At 38.5% G+C, this 16299-nt stretch overlaps 2 pseudogenes; both read right to left on the bottom strand.

Moving 5' to 3' along the window:
• Positions 1-1216: 1216 nt before the first annotated feature.
• Positions 1217-1684, bottom strand: LOC149146310 (dicarboxylate transporter 1, chloroplastic pseudogene; annotated as a pseudogene).
• Positions 1685-3500: 1816 nt separating this feature from the next.
• LOC149146309 (cytochrome P450 78A4 pseudogene) lies at positions 3501-4316 on the bottom strand (annotated as a pseudogene).
• Between the last annotated feature and the right edge of the window lie 11983 nt (positions 4317-16299).

Raw genomic sequence — 16299 nt, 5'->3', positions numbered from 1 at the left:
TGTTCAAGTCCCTGATTCGGATCTTGGGGAGGGCCTCAAGATCCGACTAATTGTCACACCAAGAAAATAACAAAAGTGAACCAAACCATAAAATAAATCATGAAATAACTCTTATTAAAAAAGAAAATGATAGTTACAACTACATTGTGCTGGATAATTGTCCTCTTACAAAAAGAGGCTCATCATTTATAAAAAAATTAGTTACATTACCATGGGTAATGCCATGGGTAGATTTCCATTCGGATCATTACCATGGGTGGATTTCCATTCAAATCATTACCATGGGTAAATACCATGGGCGGATTTCCATTCATATCATTCCTCCCTCCTTAGGAAGCAATGGTCCCCATTGCGTGAAGTTCCCTCTGGAAAAGATTTTATTGAAGATGATTTGTGGATTACCATGTGTTGTTGAAGACAAGGGTATTGTGTGGTTGACCCATAACCAAGGGTTTGTGGATGACCCATAACCATGATGCATGAAGATCCAAGGATAGAGATACCGTGTAATGCTTATAAGCCAATTGTGATATTCACAGTGTGTGGCCAAGCAAATGGATTTTGCTAGCAAGGGTTTTGCATGGTTGACCCATAACCATGATGAACGAGAGATGCCCTATGATGCTGGTGGGCCAACTTTAGGTGGACATTGTGTGGACAAGAATATGGACTTCACTGTCAAAGGGTTTTGTGTGGTCGACCCATAATCATGATGAACAAAGAGTCGAGGATAGAGATACCCTAAAATGCTAATGGGCCAATTGTGAGGTGGACAATGTGTGGCTGAGAAAATGGACTTTGTTGGCAAAACGTTTTGTGTGGTTGACCCATAACCATAATGAACAAGAGTTCAAGGATAGAGATGCCCTGTAATGTACCTTGAGATCACTTGTCAATCTATTCGATGGAGATCTGGTGGCTTATCTTTGTAGATTCTCACAATCCAATGAGATGTTGTAAAGACATCATCCAAGTGAAGAAGTTTCACATTTTTTAGTCCCATGGTTGTGAGTTGATAAGCCCATCATGACATTTCCTTGGAATTAGAAGGGTACTTTGTCGCAACCAAAAATATGCTTCAAGATAGTAAGCAAAGATAACATTATCACCATAAACACCCCTAGCTAATAGAAAATCATAATACAAAATTTTGACACACTATTGTTCTAGAAATAATGAGCCATGAACCACTATTTTCTCCATAAAAAACATGTGCTTATCTAATAGCATAATGTGTAAAGCCTCTCATAAGATTTGAAAGGAAAGAAAGAATCATTGCCCCAAATAAAGGTGGTGTCTCCAGAGCACTTGCAATGGATAAAAAGGTAGTAAACATTGCCCCAATATGGGCTACACCACTTGCAAAGAAGTAGTGAAAATAAAAGTAAAACAATAGCAATATTCCAAAACAAAGTTGCCATGACATACCAAGTCCACCAACACCCTTCACAACAGTCTGGCTAAACCATGAAATAAGACCATATTTGTTTAGATAGCTTTCCATTGCAATAAGTGCAGCAAACCATGTAAGAGTGTCCCACACCACTGATTCATCCAAGCACTCCTTCCATGTCACAACACCTGTGCAGAGTAGGATAGCATCCAATTTTAGCATTCCCCCAGATATCCAAAGACCCACCATGACCAGTAGTGTGCCGCTCATGATGATCTCATTCTTGGTCATCGGTCCCATCTTCTGTATATTTTCCCTCATGAGCTTCGGGGCATCAGGGCTTCTATTGACATTGAGGCGGATATATCACATAAAGAATAAGAAGCGAAACAATGATCATATCCCCCTCGTCGAGCTTATCCTCTCCTTGCAACGACAGAAGAGCATCAACAAAATCAGATTGATCACTGCTTTCTTTACACTGCTCTTCCCGACGGTGATCCTTGATGAAATTTCTAACGAAAGTTATCATACTTGGCATTAGGGAAAATTTTAAGAGCCCCCCCTAAATTTATAAATATAATAAATGGGCGAATCTCCATGGTATATAGGAAAAATGGAAGGCGATTTTATCAATAATATAATATGTATATATAATTTTTTGGCGAATCTCTCACCAGGCATGGCGAATATTTTACTCAATTATAAAATCTTGTAAGATTTTGGCAAGTCTTTCACTAAATAATAAAACTTTGTATGGATCTAAGACGATAGAATTTCCCCTCTAAATAGTCTATGCTCACATGAATACCATGGTATTACCATGGGTCAATACCATGGGTTATCATAAACCTGGAGCTTAAAAATTACTATTAGTAACTTATAAAAATTAATAAAATTAATAGTTGATTTTGATTTTATTTTTTATTTTAACCAAGCTAAAATGTTTAACCTACATTAAATTACAACATCCATTTTTACTCTTGACCAAGCCCCAAGAGGATCAAATATTTTTTCACTCTATGCTAGTTTGCATATCACGATATTTGATACCTCTCGGGGGTTAGTAGATCCAGAGTAAAGATGGATCTATGCTGGTTTAATTCCCCCATTTAAATAGGCTACATTCCAGGTGAATACCATGGGTCAATACCATGTGCCATTTTGGTGAATACCATGGGTCAATACCATGTGCCATTTTTATTTTTATTAATTTTAATATTAGGGTTAATAATGGTTTTTTGCATGGTATTAATAACAATCTAGTCCATGGTATTTGTCCCATAGTATTTTTCCCATAGGTTTCACCTAAATATAACCCATTTTTTGAGTGTTCATAAATATAAGGTGACTTATGAAGTAAATATAAAAAAAAATGTTTTATTTGTTTACCATACCTCTAGTTTATTTATATTTTTATTAATTTACCATACCTCTGTTACAAATATGGTATTTGGCCCATAGGATTCACTTAAATAAAACATCTTTCTTGAGCCTTCATAAATAGAACGAGGGTTATGGACTAAATATAAAAAGAGGTTTTATTTATTTACCATACATCTAGTTTATTTATATTTCTATTTATTTACCATGTGTTTTGAGTAAGTATAAAAAGATGTTTTATTTATTTACCATACCTCCACTTTATTTTTATTTTTATTTGTTTACACCAGGTAACTTATGGAGTAAATATAAAAAATGTTTTATTTATTTACCATACCTCTCATTTATTTATATTTTTATTAATTTACCATACCTCCTTTATAAATATGGTATTTAGCACATAGGATTCACTTAAATAAAACCTATTCTTGAAAATGGGCGAATGGATTCACTTAAGTAAAACCTATTCTTGAAAATGGGTGAATGGAAGGTTGTAACTCCTAATTTCAAGGGCTAAATTTACCTTTTTTACCCTCTCCATTAAAATAAGGTGGGCTATTTGAGGTGATTTGTAAAAATGTACTATGATACAAAATATTCGCCCACTAAAAATTTAAAACCCCTTAATTTCGCCAAAGGGCGAACATTCGCCCCTAAAATTATCCTTGCTCGGCATGAGGCAGGCGCAACAAGCATGGATTCGAAGAGGGTCTAACAGTCACAGTCATGGGAGATGATCCGCCCAATTGAAAGCTCCTAACAGTTGTAACCCTTCATCAACCATCTCCATCAGCTTCTTCACTTCTTCATTCTCACGAGACATGTTGAACCTCCTTCCAAAGACGCTTCCCATGATATTGTTCATCACAACTCCTTGCAGGTGTCGTCTAACCCTAACAACACCCTTAGAATGAAACTCCTTTTGGATATCAGCCAACATTTCCACAACGTCGGCCTGGCGGCCAGCTTCGTGGGCAGCAATCCGGCGAGGAGCAAAGAGATGAGCAGAAGCAATTCTCCTGAGCAGCCTCCAGTAGTCCCCATTGGGGGCGAAGCCAATAGCCCTCCCAAACAACAACTGTTGTGCGGATTGCTTGAGGGGTCTGTTGGCAAAGTGAGGGGAGGTGAGCAACTCTTGGGCCACCTCAGGATCCGACGTGATAACAGCCGGCGTGCAGCCCAAGCTAAAGGACATGAGCTTCTTCGCACCATGAAGACGAGCCAGAGATTCAAGCTTGCGGTGAGCAAGGCCGACGCTCATGTCCATTAGACTTCCGATAATCGGCCATCCTTTCAGGCTAGGAATGGAAACGTGACCTCTCTTATGCCTTCCAGTCCACGAACAACCTCCCAAGCTTAGCCAGGTGACTAGAACAACACAGACGACAACAATAAGCAGTGCAGTATACAGAGGCCACCGACACCATGCAGAAACGTCGTCAGATGAGGAGTGCAAGAAGTAAGCAGGGCCATCTTTTGTGAAGAGAGGAAGGACACAGACCCACCACCCACTTCCTCCAGTGCTCCAACGATTCTCCATTTGTGGCAATCACCTTTCAAAAAGAGAAACCAAAGCGACGAGGAAGCAGCAGCAGCAAAACCAGGAAGAGGAGTGCTTCGAGATCAACTTCAAGGGCATTCAAAGATGAGGGTTTGGAGGCCAGCAACAATGGTTGTCGTAGAGGCCTTAGGGAAAATATTTTATTCCACTAACTTATTTCACATGATTCGAAATATGCACCTAGAGAGGGAAAAGATTTTTTAATATTGCGAGTGAACTAGACACGCTGGAAACATTTCCACTGGTGTGGACCGGGACTAGCTCTTTCTTTGATCGAAAGGTAAGATATAACCCACGGGTATCGAACTAGACTACATAGTTCGCAAAGGGGTCGATAAGAGAGGGCGACTAACAAGTGCCAAATTTGTGAAACAAAAGATTATGGGAAGATATGAGAAATTTCACTACAAACCCTTAGAACCTTAATCACCATGTAATCATAACTCACTCTAATACAGCTAATCTGGATATTAGGGAAGGCCCCAAGATCCAAATAATTGTCGCACCCTAAAAAACAAAAGTGAACCAAACTAGAAAATAAATCATGAACTAACTCTTATTAGAACAAAAAATGATAGTTGTGACTACATTGTGCTAGAGAATCCGTCCTCTTACAAAAAGAGTCTTGTTATTTATAACATTTTTATTTACATTACCATGGGTAAATACCATGGGCGGATTTCCATTCGGATCATTACCATGGGAAAAGATACATCGACAAGGCTTGCAACTATATCATCCTACCTTTGTGCATCTATGGGAGCCCTCCATATGGGTTTTACAGGTGGGCTAGAACCGAATGATGTTTCGACAACTTAGGAGCATCCCAATTAGAACCAGAGTAGTGCAACATCATCATGGTGGGACTGTCTCCCATATGAATATGTACACACAAAATATTATGAGTTGGCACCTAATTGATGAGATGATTCTTGGGAGGAGATTCTTAGCCAGGTTCAAGATACAATTAGAGTTGTGGTGCAGGGGCTATGAATTTCAATGGCATTGGGATCTAGAAGGATCTATTGATGGCAAGTTGATTCATCAATTGGATTGGGATCTAGGTGGCGGTTCACACGCTAGTGGACCTATTGGTGAATCGCTGATTCGGAAGTTGATCTAGGATCTAGGAATTGAGAGATATATCTTTGATTGGTTGATATAGTTGCATGTTGTGATGCATCAATCGTTCATATGGGACCTTGGTATTGGTACTCAATTACTTTGGATAGCTAAACTGGTAGCAATATGTGAATTGCTTAAGGGAAAGAAATCTTGGGGCGAGAAGATTTCTAATATTCCTTTTTTTATGTGGTCAAGATGGATTACAAGAATGGTATTTTCCCATGGTATTTTCTATGGTATTTTCCCATGGTATTTGCCCATCGTATTTTCCAATGGTATTCACCTTCCATTTTATAGAAAAATAATAAGATTAAACGATTCTAGAAAATTAGAGAGAGTTCATAAAGCCTTTGAAAGGGGAGAGGGTCAAGGCATTTGGATCATCCTAGATTTTTTTATCTCATTTTGTGTTGTATTGAGAACTTGGCGTGGCTAGTTCTAGCTTGATCTTGAGACGAAAACCCCGCGGTGGTATCTTCTTTTGGTTCCATCTAGGGTTCACGAGTGTGCTTCAGTGTTTCAATTTAGCAATCTGATAAGAAACTGTGCATGTTGTTGGCAAGGACTTTATTATTATTTGTATTGACATGTATCACTTCTCTAATTATAATAGAAATAAGTGGTTGCAATTTTCATATTATTTTATATTCCGTGCACATTCCGATATCCAGTGAAATTGTCATATTTTCTTAATGAAAAATTAAAACGAAGCATTATATTATTCTAAATCTCTTCATATTTTTCGTGTTTGTAAATATTTTTTAATATCTCATAAATGTACATACTTCATCATAAATTTACTAAATATAAACCCCACAAATTATATATAGATAAATAATATAATATAATATAATAGGTAAATTATGATTATGATGTAAACACTAAACTATGATTTTGTTTGAGAAGGGCATATCAAATGAGAATTTTCTCATTAATTCTAAGAGTCTAAAGTCAATAAAATGTAGTTTTAAGAATGTTGATTTTTCTTTGTGTTGAATAAAATCTTTATTAAAGAAGATTTATGATTTGGAAAATATAATTTTGTTTGATAAAGGTATGTGATTTTTTTTTCTAAGCTTAGCAGGACTACATCCTCATCATGTCCAATATATCACCTCTGGTGGGGAATTGGACCAATGAGTTCACATCAAGGAGTGCCTCAACAGAACATCACCTTTGGGCGGGGAATTGGACCAATGAGTTCACATGAAGGAGTGCCTTAACAGAGCACCTGATCACAATCTACCCAAGACCATGTGGACAAAAGCATATGTAAAATTTAAAACCATCTGTATATATCAAATATATTTTTAATAAAATAAAATAAAATAAATAATTTTTAATGAAATATAATAAAATAAAATGAAATTTTCTTAACTTAAAATATACAAAAATGTGTCAAAAAATTTAAGAGTTTGATCCAAACAAAAGTTATTGTAGAAAAGCATGTAGATATGTTTTATATTTTGTTTTGTTTTTTCCTTTCTCTCTTTTGTTTTGTTTTTTAAACCATGAGTGTTGGTAGACTTGTGAGTTATTATTGAGGAGATCCACAATAAAGTTAATGAGATTGCTACTATACTCCTCAACCTATTGTAACTGCACAAAATTCTCACTAAATTGATAAAACTAGTTTCGAACTTGGGAGGCCCCCTATATTGGTTGTCAAATGCCTATCATTGAAAGATATCCATCATTCATCCTATCACAATACATGTATTGATCCGAATTCGATCCATAGAAGGACTGTCGAGAACCATGACTGAATCAGGTCGAACAAATCTCTAAAATAAATCCAAAACAATATAAAAAATACCTTGAACCAGTGGCCATGGTAGCTGATGTAGAATCACGAATACCTTGGTCAAAGCGCACTGACCGAGACCCATGGAGACCGCGCAGGAGGCCAAAGTAGCCCCTGGGAGCCCCAGAATGGGAAAAGGATGAGGTTTTTGATGCGCGATTAGCGCTTAATCGCACATCGCTAGGTGAATAGGGCCCTAAAGGGGAAGCTCGAGCACTGGGTCACATTGGGAGCCAGGAAACCGCGGACGGAAAAAGAAAAAAATGCTAATGTACGATGGCGGGACCTGCACACTAGAAAATCGGCGGTATTGATCGGGGCGCCCTTGAACAGTAAGAGGTTTTGGACAGGAACGGAACGATTCCATACACCGATCAACGTGTGACAGGTGGATGTGAGAGAAAACTGTCGTTGATTGCATGCTATCGGTCAAGCAAGTTAACCGCGTGAAACGTGCGTATGGCGTCGGATCTGGAGGGCCCAAATCAGACGGCTGAGATCATGCCCGATGGAAAGAAGCAGAATCGACAGGGAATTAAGCCACGTTCTAAAGGGATTTGGAATCTATTTGACCACCACGGTGGAGGAAGAACGCATCCCGAACTGACGAAGCATGCTGGCACCATTTAGAGGAGGAAAAGTGGCCATTCCCTGAGCGTTCATGATGATGCCAAACGTAGGGAACTCCAAGCGCAGCTGCAGAAGGCGAATCGGCATAGGTGGAAGAGGAACCTAACAGGCATAGGGATCAAATGGCTAAAGCCATGAATAGAGACAGTCGAATCAGTCAGATTTGGAGTCAGAATTGAGAAGAGTCCAAGCGACCAAGAGAGAGAGTGAACAGTGAACCCTAAGAGGAGGACTGAACACAGAGAACAGTAAAGCTAAGCAGAAGAGATAGACGGCCAAGCTGAGCAGAGGCAGCATCAAGCACCAGACAGCTTGAAGATTCAAGGCTTCCCATAGAGGAATCTGTCCGGACTGAGCATCATATTTGGTTCTTTCCACTGTAGACCAAAAGGTCACAGAGTTGGTAGGAAGAAGAAGAGTCTGTGTACTCCAAGTGGCTTGGGGAATCCAAGGAACCACCCTGCCAAGCTAAATCTGCTTCAGGAGAACTCATATTGAGTCCCTGTGTTGTAATTTCTCTGCTTGAAGACACAATAAAACAAGGCCACCACTGAAAGTTGGACCGAAGATATAGCCCTGGAAAATAGGGTGAACTCCTTATTAAAATTGCTTGTGTCTTTATGATTGCTTACTGTATTTCTCTTATGTCTTTCCATCTTATTGTCTGTGTATTGGCAATCTGATCGATATGTTGTTTCAATAACACGGAACACACACCAGCACATGAGTCTATAATACCTTTAGTTTAATAAATCTTTAACTAATGTCACTAATAGGGTGAATATCATATCAAGTGGTATCAGAGCTCAAGGCTGTAAGGTTAGACAAGCTTGTGTTGGTTTAGCTGTGAATGCTCACAAGATCAAAGCTCAAATTAGGAGAAGGAGAGTTGGTGGAAACTAATCCCTAAATTGGGAGAGTATATCCTCAAAAGACCATGTGAGAAGAAGGTTCTATGGGGCCAGACCCTCAATTCATAGAGAGTTTCCTAGCTATAAAGTCCATGGTTGAAGACATGTACCAAGACTTTAGAAAGAAAAAGGTGGAAGATGCATCAGGCTCTAAGCAAGAGAAAGAAGAAGATGAGTCTCACTTCCATGACAACTCCAAAGGAAATGGGAAAGAGGAAAACTTTCTCACACCTCCTAATAGCCCTGTACATAATAAGAAATCATCTTTGATTAAGTTAGATGTTAAATTTTATTTGCCTATTTATGATGGAGAGCTAAATGCCGAAAAATTGGACAATTGGATTAGACAAATTGATGTGTATTGCAGGGTAAAGAACATAAACTCAGACAAGAGTAAGATTTAGTTGGCAAGCCTACGCCTAGGAGGCACTACCTTGGTTTGGTGGGAAGGTAGAACCCAAGCTGATATGAAAAGGCATGGTAAGACCATCTCTGTCTAGAGTGACTTTGTTTCTGCAATCAAAAAGCAATTTTATCTATTGGCCTACATGCAACAAGCCATGATGAGTTGGAAAACTCTTCGACAGTTGAAGGCGAAAAGTGTCCAAGGGTATACTCAAGAGTTCAGAAAGAGAGCATTGACGTTGGGTATCTCATTAGACTCACCAAAGACTCTTTTGAAGTACATTGGTGGTCTACACAGCTACATGAGGCATACCATCCTCATGTTTAATCCCACTACTATAGATGAGGTATATGTACAAGCTACTCATCTAGAAGCTAGAGGAAAGAATGGCAATCCAGAAGTTGGGGGACCATCCCAACCCACTGTAAGCAAGAGCAAGGAGAAAAGAACACAAAAGTGGAAAGTAAGGAAGGCTAACACTACACCAGAAAGCCAAAGCTTCATGCACTCACTGTAAAAAGGAGGGGCATGATGATGAGCATTGTAGGATTCTGCATCCAGAGCTGAGACCTAAGAAGTCTGAGGGCAAGAAGAAGAAGACACCTGCAACTATTCAGAGAGATTTGGGGTCAAACTCGGGAGATGAAACAACTATAGTAGCCACAAGTATTAAAGGTAAGAATTATGAAGCATCTACTAGTAATTCTACTCAATCTATTATTGATGAAGAAAATGAGAGAAAAAGGCATGAGCTTTTCCATATTCAAGTTATTTGAAAAAATCAAAAGATTGATACTTTGTTTGATAGTGGCTCTCATGTAAATTTGATTTTTGAAGCAATTGTAAAGAAATTAGGATTAGCAACTACACCTCACAAGAAACCATACCCATTAGGATGGTTGAATGATAAAGCACAACTACAAGTGACTAGACAGTGCAAACTCAAGTTTTCTTTTGGGTCAGCATTTGTAGATGAGGTTGAGTTAGACATAATTCCTTTGGATATCTGTGGAATTGTTTTAGGAAGTCCTTACTTGTATGATAGGAAGGCTATTTTCTATAGAGCTGAGAACAAGTATCTACTGGTTAAAGATGGAATTGAATACTTTGTAAGAGCTCATAAGCTCAAGAATAACTTTACTCTCATAAACTTAGGACAGATGAAAAGAATGATTAATTCATGCAAACAATTCTTACTAATGGTTGTAAAGGAAAAGAAATCTTATCAAACCAATGTATTTGAGGGTTGTAATGCTGAACAGCAAGCTGATATAGAAAAGGTTGTTTCAAAGTATGATGTCTTGTTTCAAGAACCTAAAGCTCTGCCACCCAAAAAGGGAATAGTACATGATATTATTTTGCAGCAAGATGTTCCATTGCCTAACATTGAAATGTACAGGTTGTCTGCTTTAGAGAATGCTGAAATCAAGAAGCAGGTGCAAGAGTTTCTCAATAAGAGCTTCATTAGGCCTAGCACATCACCATGTCGGTCACCAATCGTTTTGCTGAGAAAGAAAGATGGCTCGTGGAAAATGTGCATTGATTACCGAGCACTGAATAAGATAGCAATCAAGAATCGTTATCCCCTTCCTCGCATAGATGATCTCTTAGATCAATTAAAAGAAGTTGTTTATTTCACCAAGCTGGATTTGGATAGTGGACACCATCAGGTCAGAGTTGCAGAGCAAGATGCATGGAAGACTGCTTTCAAAACAAATAAGGGAATGTATGAATGGTTGGTTATGCCTTTTGGCTTAACTAATGCTCCTGCTACTTTCATGAGATTAATGAATGATGTACTCAGACCTTTTCTTGATGATTTTGTTATTGTGTATCTGGATGACATTCTGATTTTTAGTAAAACATGGGAGGAACATTTAAAGCATGTTAAGTAGACATTAAATGTTTTGAAAAGAGAAAAACTTTATGTTAAACTCTCAAAATGTGAATTTGGCAAAACATCTCTAAACTACTTGGGTCATATAGTAGGGGGAGGTGAATTGAAAATAGATCCCTCTAAAGTGGCAGTCATTGTGAACTGGCCTAAACCCAGGTCTACTACAGAAGTGATAAGCTTCTTAGGAGAAGCACAATATTGGAGGAATTTCATTTCTAACTTCTCCTCGATTACAACTCCCTTACATGCTTTAACATGATTGAAGAAGGTGTTTCAGTGGGGAGGCAAATATCAGAAAGCATTTGACACCTTGAAAGAGAAAAATAGTACAACACCTGTACTAGCACTGCCAGATTTACAAAGACCAATTGAGATCCAAACTGATGCCAGTGACTATGCCATGGGAGCAGTGTTGACACAGCACGAGAAACCCATATGTTATCATTCTGAGACTTTTAATCTTGCAGTAGTTAACTATCCTACATATGATAAAGAATTGTATGCATTAGTTCAAAGTGTGAAAAAGTGGAAACATTATTATGGGCAAAGAGACAGTAATACATACTGATCATTAGCCATCTCAATATCTACACTCCCAAACTAAGTTGCAACAATCAAGACACTACAGATGGATGGGTTTTCTACAACAGTTTCTCTTAGTCATCAGATATAAAAAGGGCATACATAACAAGGTTGCATAAATTTTATCTAGACCTATTATAAATGCATCTACCATACTTAAGCATAATTCTTTGCTACATGAAAGCTATATAGAAAAATATGCTCAGGATATGGATTTTAAAGATGTATATGCAACTTTGGGTCAAGGCAAAAGAGTAGAAGAATTGGACTACCATATAAAGGACTGACTCTTACACCATTGCGGGAAACTCTGCATTCCACAAACTGAGAGGATAACGATAATTAGGGAAGCACACACTTATTTGATATTAGGTCACTTTGGGGTAAGTAAAATAGTTGCACAGCTGCACAGATTCTGCTATTGGCCGAAAATGAATGAGACAGTTTCTAGATATGTAAGAGGGTGTGCCATGTATGTTAAAAGCAAGCCCAGCAATAGAAAACTAGGCTTGTACACTCCATTTCCAGTTCCTTCTCACCCTTGGGAAAGTGTTTCCATAGATTTTGTTGGAGGACTACCTAAATCTAGGAAAGGTCATGATTATCTATACGTTGTTGTGGATAGGTTCAGCAAAATCTGTATTTTGATACCTTGTAGTAAACAAATCACAGCTGAACAGACTGCAAAATTGTTCTTTGAACATGTATGGGTTCATTTTGGATTACCCACTTCCATTATATCTGATCGAGACACCCGATTTGTGGGGAAGTTTTGGTCTAGTCTATGGGAACTGATGGACACCAAGTTGAAGAAAAGAACAAATTTTCATCCACAAACAGATGGCCAGACAGAAGTAGTAAACAGGATAGTGATCTAGTTACTGAGAGGATATTGTCGTAAACATCCTAAGCTTTGGGATGAACACTTATGTTATGTGTAGCATGCTTACAACAGAGCCAAACACTCTTCTACACAGAGATCTTCTTTTGAGACCTGTTTTGGTTTCATACCAAGGTCTCCTTTGGATTTTGTCTTTGGTAAAGATACCATGGTTGGTGGGCACAGTGATGTGGATAAGGCAACTAGGTTCATTGAATAGATCTAGGAGATCCATCAGGAAGTACAGCAATAGTTGGAAAAGAGCCAAGGAAAGTATAAGGCTAGGCATGATAAGCATCGGATGGAGCATAGTTTTCAAGTTGGAGACCAAGTTTGGCTATATATCAGCAAAGACTGGATGTACGGTGAAGGTAAAAATCTAAAGCCTATCAAGTATGGACCTTTTAGGATACTTGAGAAGATTGGTGAAAATGCGTTTCGCCTTGATCTACCAGCTTACATGCACATCTACTCAGTCGTAAATGCAGACTGCTTGAGATTGCTTGACCTTCAATGATTGAGGACAGTAAAGAGAAAAGTCAATTGACTTCTATTGATGACTTGCTACCTGAATACCTCGATGAGTTGCAGGAAGACACAGTGCTGGACAGGAAGGTGAGGACAATGCACAAGGGAGAAGTTGAGTACCTCAGGATTAAGCTCAAAGGCTCAAAGCCGAGCAGTGCAAAGTGGATTGAGATGGGATAAGTGAATAAACAGTATCCTCACTTAGTCGATGCTTGAAAACCAATTTTTGATGGTCCAAAAGCTTTTTCAGTAGGGAGGTCGTGATTCAAATTAGATCCGTAGAAGGACTGTCGAGAACCATGACTAAATCAGGTCGAAAAAATCTCTAAAAGAAATCCAAAACTGTATCAGAAACACCCTGAACCAGTGGCCATGGCAGCCGACGTGGAACGACGAGGACCTTGTTCAAAGCGCGTTGACCGAGGCCCATGGAGACTACGCAGGAGGCCAAAGTAGCCCTTGGGAGCCCCAGAATGGGAAAAGGATGAGGTTTTTGAAGCACTCTCTAGGCGAACATGGCCTTGAAGGGGAAGCATGAGCATTTGTTCACATCGGGAACCAAGAAACCGCGGGTGGAAAAAGTGAAAAACGCTAACGTACGATGGCAGGACCCGTGCACTGGAAAACCGGCGGTATTGATCAGGGATCCCTTGAACAGTAAGAGGTTTTGGATAGGAGCGGAGTGATTCCATACACCGATCGATGCGTGGCAGGCGAAGGTGAGAGAAAACCGTCGTGGATCGCGTGCTATCGGTCGAGCAAGTCAACCACGCGAAACGTGCGTATGGCGTCAGATTTGGAGGGCCCAGATTGGACGGCTGAGATCGCACTTGATGGAAAGAAGCAAAATCAACAGGGAATTAAGCTACGTTCTAAAGGGATTTGGAATCCGTTTGACCACCACGGTGGAGGAAGAAAGCATCCACAACGTAACTGAAGAAACGAACCGACAAAGCATGCTGGCGCCATTTAGAGGAGCACAAGTGGCCACTCCTTGAGCGTTCATGATGATGCCGAACGTAGGGAAATCCAAGCGCAACTGCAGAAGGTGAATTGGCCCAGGTAGAAGAGGAACCGAATAGGCATAGGGATCGAATGGCTAAAGCCATGAACAAAGACAGTCGAGTCAGTCAAATTTGGAGTCAGAATATAGAAGAGTCCAAGCAACCAAGAGAGGCAGTGAACAGTGAACCCTGAGAGGAGGACTGAACAAAGAGAACAATAAAGCTAAGTAGAAGAGACAGAGGGCCAAGCTGACCAGAGGCAGCATCAAGCACTAGAGAGCTTGAAGACTTAAGCCTTCCCATAGAGGAATCTGTCCAGACTGAGCATCATATTTGGCTCTTTCCATTGTAGACCAAAAGGTCACAGAGCTGGTAGGAAGAAGAAGAGTTTGTGTACACTAAGTGGCTTGGGGAATCCAAGAAACCACCCTGCCAAGCTAAATCTACTTCAGGAGAACTCATATTGAGTCCTTGTATTGTAATTTCTCTTCTTGAGGACACAATAAAACAAGGCCACCATTGAAAGCTAGACCAGAGACGTAGCCCTGGAGAATAGGGTGAACTCCTTATTAAAATTTCTTGTGTTATGACTGCTTACTGTATTTCTCTACTATCTTTCTGTTTTATTGTCTGTGTATTGGCAATCTGACTGATCCATCGTTTCAATAACACAGAACACACACCAGCACATGAGTCTTTAATACCTTTAGTTTAATAAATCTTTAACTGATGTCACTCACAGGGTGAATATAAGATCATGTATGTGCATGTTAGCTTTTGTCAACCTAATAAATTATTAAAAATCCTTAAACTAGAGAGATAAAAATTATATTTAAATAGTGATTTGAAAAATTATTAGAAATATCTTCTTGAAATAAATACTTATTACATAATTTAAAAAATATCAAAATTGAGAAATAATGAGTAAACTAAAAACACTTTGTTTTAATAAAAAAGCTAAATTTTCCTTTTTAAAACATAACTATTTAAAAATATCATCTAAATCCTAACTATTTAAGAATATCATATATTGAGTATTATGGTAGAAAACCAAGGTAACAAAGTTGTTAGGATTTAAGAATATCATATATTGAGTATTATGGTATAAAACCAAGGTAACAAAGTTATTAATGTAGAGCAACATTCAAAATAAAAATATATTTATAAAAAGATTTTCATTTCCCAAATAGATTTTGTTATTAATAATGATATATAAGTTCCATGTGAGCTTTAAGAATAAACATAATGTTAATAATTTAATAATACATTCAATCATGACATTGAGATATATTCTTTTGAAGAGAGGGAAATAAATGATTAATAAACATATTTTATGAAAAATTGTGTTACATATATGTATAAATGAAAATGTGGAAAAATAAATGAATATTATTTTTTTACTTTTTTGAAAAAAAGGTTTATTTTAATGATTATTTTTAGAAAGTAAGACGTTAAGTTATGATTACACTTATGAGTATTGATGAGCCCCAAATTTGGTAACATTTTGGGCTCATTTGGCCTACTTACCCTTGCTCAACCCTTCATTTTTCATCACTTATGCATCATTTTTTAGTATATTCATGTTATTTGTAGGAAGGAGGGCAGTCACTATTCCTTGGTGGCTAATACATGTTTATTTCAGGTTTTTTGACATTAAAGGGAGCAAAACCATGCAGATGAAGGCAAGGAGACAGCCAAGGTGGCATTGCGGTTTTGTAGGAAGGCTGTCCACAGCCTTGAATAACCTTCCTCGTGATCTCCACCCCAACTCCGAGCTCCAACAACTATCTCCACCGAGCTAGAAGGCAGCCAACGGATTCTAAGGGAACAACAGTTTACTTTTAGTTGGTCATCCAAGCCCCACTAATTTAGGAGGCCAGCTTGGCCCTCATAATGTATAAATATTGAGGTTATAGCCTTCGATGGGAACTTTTGAACCTTTGTTGCAGATTCTGAATTACGAGCTATAGCTCTGTTTTGCTTTTTGTAAGCCACTTTTGGCATGTTGTTAGACTTATGACTATGATATTTTAATAAAAGGCAGGCAGATTCGAGTTCAATTCTGAGTTCTTAGAGGAGCTATAGCTCTCAGGGTTGGGCCCAACCTGAGAGCAATAGGCCTCCTTTCTTTGTATTGTTACTTGTCTTTCTTTCATCATTATATTTCTTTTCCTTTACATGCACTTGGAAACATA

The sequence above is a fragment of the Pinus tabuliformis genome, chromosome X (genome assembly GCF_031772625.1).
Source record: "Pinus tabuliformis cultivar Carrire ecotype Pingquan chromosome X, CPIR1, whole genome shotgun sequence".
Lineage (NCBI taxonomy): Eukaryota > Viridiplantae > Streptophyta > Pinopsida > Pinales > Pinaceae > Pinus > Pinus tabuliformis.
This window is presented reverse-complemented; position numbering and strand designations above follow the sequence as displayed.